General features: G+C 34.9%; 1 protein-coding gene across 1 annotated transcript in view; it reads left to right on the top strand.

The window, feature by feature from the left end:
* LOC118734080 (GAS2-like protein pickled eggs) overlaps positions 1 to 5,837 on the top strand; it is a 115,495-nt gene that overhangs the window by 504 nt on the left and 109,154 nt on the right. The window lies entirely within an intron of this gene.

Below are 5,837 nucleotides of genomic sequence, written 5' to 3'. Positions count from 1 at the left end.
TATTTGAAAGGTGGCAATAAAAGCTTTAATTTGATACCGGTTTGAAGCTATTGACTTCAAACCGGTATCAAATTAAAGCTTTTATTGCCACCTTTCAAATAAGAAATGAAATAGATTTTAGTTTTATATAAAATTTCAGAGTTTTTCAACAAATATCGAAAAATCATAAAAATTTTACGTTTATAATTCTTGTTCGGACCACCCTATAGTTTATTTAAAAAACTAATCATAGGGTATTTATCAGAAATAAAAGAACAATTAAAATAAATTTTTTTTTGTGAATTTTTCGAACAATTATTATTTTTTTTTTACTTTTGTTGAAAATTTGACCCAACAATTTTTTTCGGTGTAAATTTTTTTTTCACTCATTCTGTTTGGGATTTCATTCTGACCAATCTGTAGAAGTTTCTCATCGATACAATTAAAATTACAGTTTAGGCAATATGATTTCCAAAAAATTCCGGTTTCGCAACACTGTGGCGCAGAAATATTAACACACAAATATTAAAATTGTTATTTAGTTTTTTCGCATGCTCACAATCAACAATTGCACCAAGATGACGTCACGCACACAGCTGATTCTATCAAAATCACAAAGAGCGGATTAGCGGTACCGCGATTGGCGCAATCTCTATTTCTCTCAATCGTGGGCGCCACCTCTGTATTCTCTCCACCGTGACGTACATACATGGTTGAAAGAGATAAGGTTGCGTATACAACCCTGCGATAAAAAAAGCCGATTTCGGTGATGACGTATTGGGTGTTTGGCAGCCATGATTGTTTTGTTAAACTCCATACATTTTGTAAACAAATATGCGAACAAAGGAATAAAAAGTGAAATGCTGTGCAATTCAAGTGTAAAAAATATAAAATACATAACGAATTGATAATTAAATACTTACTTGTATGCTTTAAAGACAATATTAAAAGAATAAGTGCTAAAGTATGGCTTTATTGGTACATTCATTGTTATAGTGTGCATAGTTATGTTGCTGTAAAACTGCTTTTGGGAAAAATCAAGATAGAAGCGACTATATATAAGGATTTTGTAAAAAAAAGTATATAAATATTAACAAATGTCCTACGTATTATATTATTTGCGTAGAAGTGTTTCCCGTGAGGAAACTTAAGCAAAATCTAATTGTATTTTACGTTGTTCAGTGCCAGGGAAACCTTGTTATAAAAATGTTGGAAATGTTAAATTAAAAGTGCTTATCATTTAAAAAATGTTAAAAGGACATACAGAAAAGTTCTATGTATTAAATTATTTGTGTAGAAGTTGTTCCGGTGAGGAAATTAATAAGCAAAATCTAATTGTATTTTACGTTGTTCAGTGCCAGGGAAGTCATGTTATAAAAATGTTGCAAATGTTAAATTAAAAGTGCTTATCATTTAAAAAATGTTAAAAGGACATAAAGAAAAGTTCTATGTATTAAATTATTTGTGTAGAAGTTGTTCCGGTGAGGAAATTAATAAGCAAAATGCAATTGTATTTTACGTTGTTCAGTGCCAGGGAAGTCTTGTTATAAAAATGTTGCAAATGTTAAATTTTAACGGTGTTCAGATGAGGCGATTTTCCAGGCAATTTTAGAGGCGATTAGTTGACTCAAAAGTTGGCTCCCCCAACTTCATTGAAAGCGATTAGTTGAAAGGCAGTTCACACCAGGCGATTGTTGCTTTGAACTAAAATTTTCCTGTAAAATCGTCTCATGTAAAACACCGTTTAAAGTGGTTATCATTTCAAAAATGTTATAGACATAAAGAAATGTTCTATATATTATATCATTTGTGTACAGGTTCCTATTACCAAAAACGCACATATATATGTATATGTATGAATGTCACTCAGTGAGAATACTTACATGTGTACCTACATAAATTTTAACCATTCAATAAAGACATTTTATTTCAGTTAAATTTGTTATTTTATTTAGTGAAAAAATGTACATACGTCGTGGGTGCCCTCCGCTTTTGTTCCAGTCAGTGAGATTCTAAAAAAAGAAACAGAAGCATTAATAAAAATTCTCAAAAAACAACTATCTACTCTTACATAAGTATGATATCCTTCAGGAATATATATATGTTTATATGTGTGTATTCCACTGCTGTTGTAGTGTTTTTGTTTGTTATAGTTTTTTTTTATTTATATTGATTTAGTCTTCATATTTTTGTTATGTTTTAAGTTATGTTACTATTTTGACGAATTTTCTCTTTCTTTTATATGCGTTATCAGCTATGTTTTTGTTTAGTTTCCGTATTCGGAAATAAATCATAGCGCGGAAAAATTGCTTTTTAATTTTTATATGACAGTTTATGTTTTCTGAACTGTCGATATGTTTTTGAATAAAATTGTCCGTTATCAATAAACTGTCTTTATTGATCTCATCGAACACGTACTGCAGTGCTACTAAGTGACGCATCAATTCTTGGGTGGGCTTTGAAAGTCCACCTTCTGACAAGTGGTTTACCCACGAATAGTTTTGGTCGTTACCTTCTATCCTCATGTTTGGCACCTCTGAATGGAGTCGTTTACAAATGTATCCAGCGACGTTCTCTAGGCCGTCATACTCGAGGTCCTCCAATTCGGGATCAAACTCTATCTCGCTGTGCTCGTCGTTGTCCTGTAGGGCAATGCCTTTAAATATGGACCCTGTGAAAGTATTAAATTATATGTCAATAGAATTATCCACATAAAATCGGATAATAACATTTTAAATTACCGGTTAGAGATTTATATGACTTCTCAAGATCTGGTGTGTCGTCTGTTGCTGTGTTTGCGTTGTCGGATATCACGCCTTCATTGTAGCCAAGTATATACGCCCTCAACCGATATTTAAATTGTTGACGATCAGGATGGTCGTCAATACCTCCTTTGCTACGGATTACCCCAAAAAAATTCTCCAACACATCCTGATTTAACCTATACGTCAATATATAATCGACTCCGAAACGGTGCTTTAGGTCTTCGGACAACAATTTCAACGCTTTGTTGGATTGGATTATTCCTATTTAATTAAAAATTGGTAATGTAGATATTTCTTACTTACAAATTTTATATATTATACATTTTGGGAACGGCAGCAAACTATATTTATTTATCACCCGCGTGTTTTCCATCAAAGACGTCATATTTTCGATGATTGGGTTTTGAATGTCCAAAGCCAATCCGTAGACATGAGTCCGCTTGCGGGTATCTGGATAAGGAACTCTTACGTTCATTATATCGAACCAGTCATTTGTCTGAAAATCATAAATTGTTACATTAACATAAAACATTATATTAACATCAAATAACAGATGTAAACCTATTACCGTTTTGAATAGCATATGACATTCTTGCCAGTTATGCCCTCCCAGATTTCCAAAACCAGCAGCTCGCGTAATTGCTTGGGCAACCGTATGTGAAAAAAGTTTCGTCGCCATTTTAACTTTTTGCCTTTGGGCACCAGCAACGCTCAGGTGACTACTGTTGATTTTGTGTGTTATGGTCAAATTGGAAGAAGTACAGGCCAAGAGATCCAATATCACTTCCTTTCCCACTGATTTACCATTTATAATAAACCCGTGATCGAGGAAGTGATTGCGAAGTAACTTAATTAGATGCGGTGCATCTGCAAAAACAAAAATTTTTGTGCCATCACAATAAAACCTGTAAGCGTAAATTTATATTACATGTTAGTACAAAAATTTCATAATATAATAGATATTACTTGTTACTAACCATGGGTTTTCATAGTTGACGCCTAGTTCACTAAACAATCCCCTATTAGCTCCGCCTAGGTCACTGACAACAGCGACTACGCGATAGCCCTGAATTTTCACCGTGTTAATTATATTGAATAAAATTTCCTGAGTCATTCTGCAGTCGTAATTATAAAAAACTGGTTGTTTCCACTTCGCAATCAAACCTGCAAACACAAATGAAAAATGTTGAAATAAGCTTGTAGGTATAACCAAAATGCATTAACTTACCTCGTAACTTAGCTACTTGTACGTAATCCACAGGAGCGAGCGTCGTATCAGATGATCGGTCATAGCAGTAGGACTTGCGTAGCTTCATCTCATCGAAGCTTAATACGCAATTTTTTTGTTTCTCGTCCATTAGTGTAGTTCCAGATAACAACTTAATCACCGGTTCAATTATCCCAGGATTAATTTGCACTTTTTGTGCCCACTTTTGCAGAGTTCGTATAGCAGGAAGCGGAAACCCATTCTTTTTTAGCAATCTGTAGGCTTTCGCACTAGCCGAATGAGTGTGATCGAACTTGATATGTCTTGCTCAGACCAGTTCCGCCTTTTTAACCCGCCCTTTAATTTTTTTATTTGGCCGTCAGTGAAAATGGACCGTAACTTCTCCTCAATATTTCGGTGTTCGAATTCGGCTTTATTAACGCGCATCTCGAGGTGAGCCAGTTCTTTGTCACGCTTTAATTGTTGCTCACGTAAAGTAAAATTGTCTCGCCTTAATGTATCACTGTAGACAAAAAAGAAAAATATTATTCTTCTATATTATTGAAATTGTTTAAACTTATTACATGAGGGTCTCCAATTGCTTTATTTTTTCAATTAAAATTTGCTGTGAGGCACACGTAAACGTTGCAGACTCCACGGTATCGGGCGCATCTTCCACTTTCTCACTTTCTACCGCATCTACCGTATCGGTAACCTCAATTTCTTCTGCAGCAACGGTCCGGTCCAATAGTAGCTCCGCAACTACTTTTTTGTTTGATCGTTGTATAAACCGATCATTTCGTGCTACAGTTGAAAGAGGTTTGGCTTCCACGGTAGTCGTGGGTATGGCGCAGGGTTTTAGTACCCTATATTTTGCAAATCCTGCGCATATTAACGTAGTGTAATAATTATTATTAAATATCGAACACATTCCTTACCCATTTCGAATTGTACTTGATTCTCCAAGTCTTCAGGAAGAAAATGTTCGCTACAAATTCGCGCGTTTTTTGTATTCACTTCCCTGCGGCAGAAATGCACCCACTGCTTTCGGATTTTCTCATCCTTCGGGAACGTAAAAAATCATATTTTTTTGTTTTTTGTTGCATGCGAATTTGCACAATTAACGACCGCGCACTTCATTTTAATAAAAAAAAATCACTATTACCGCTCGAAATTGAAAATAACTTTCGCTCACCACTTTTCTAAACAAAATGTAAACAAATGCCGAATGGGTCGAACTACGTCACGACCATCAGCTGTTCTTTGTTTACAATATGGTTGCCAATTGGAAAACGTAATCTTTTTAATTGATTCATGACGTACATACATATGCGTTTGTGCAGCCAACAGCAACCAACCGGCAGCTGCTCTGAGTGCTGTCAGAGAGATGTAATGAACTAATTAAATTACATGGTATTTGCATGCAACGGCAGGCGGCAGGTCCTTGCAGCACATGCTACATATGTACTTACATATTTATGCACTGCCATCCATGTCAGGTACGAGTATGCAAATGTAAGGATACACAAAATTATGTGCAATGTGGCACAAGGAGCATTCTGCATGCCTGACAATAAGTCGACCAGCTGCTGAAGATGTACAAAGGCAGGCCGGTTAAGTAATTCTATGAAATAGCCGACGTCTTCGTTTGTGGCACAAAAAGTTTGGTTGTAGTGTAGCCCAGTGTCACTGTGTTATGAAACGGGAATTTTAGGTGAAATGGTAGAATGTCTGATTAAATAGTCAGTGCTTGCATAAATACGATCGATTGTGAAAAAAAAAACAAACTTACATACGTATATATTCATTTGTACATATTTAAGTATTCAAAACTGTTTTTAAGCTAAATATCAAGAGATCCCATTTCTAAAGAATAAGCTAGCAGT

This window comes from Rhagoletis pomonella, unplaced genomic scaffold (genome assembly GCF_013731165.1).
Source record: "Rhagoletis pomonella isolate Grant_MI unplaced genomic scaffold, Rhpom_1.0 Rhpom_scaffold_00002, whole genome shotgun sequence".
Lineage (NCBI taxonomy): Eukaryota > Metazoa > Arthropoda > Insecta > Diptera > Tephritidae > Rhagoletis > Rhagoletis pomonella.
The sequence above is the reverse complement of the archived record's forward strand: the minus strand, read 5'-3'. Positions and strand labels throughout refer to the sequence as shown.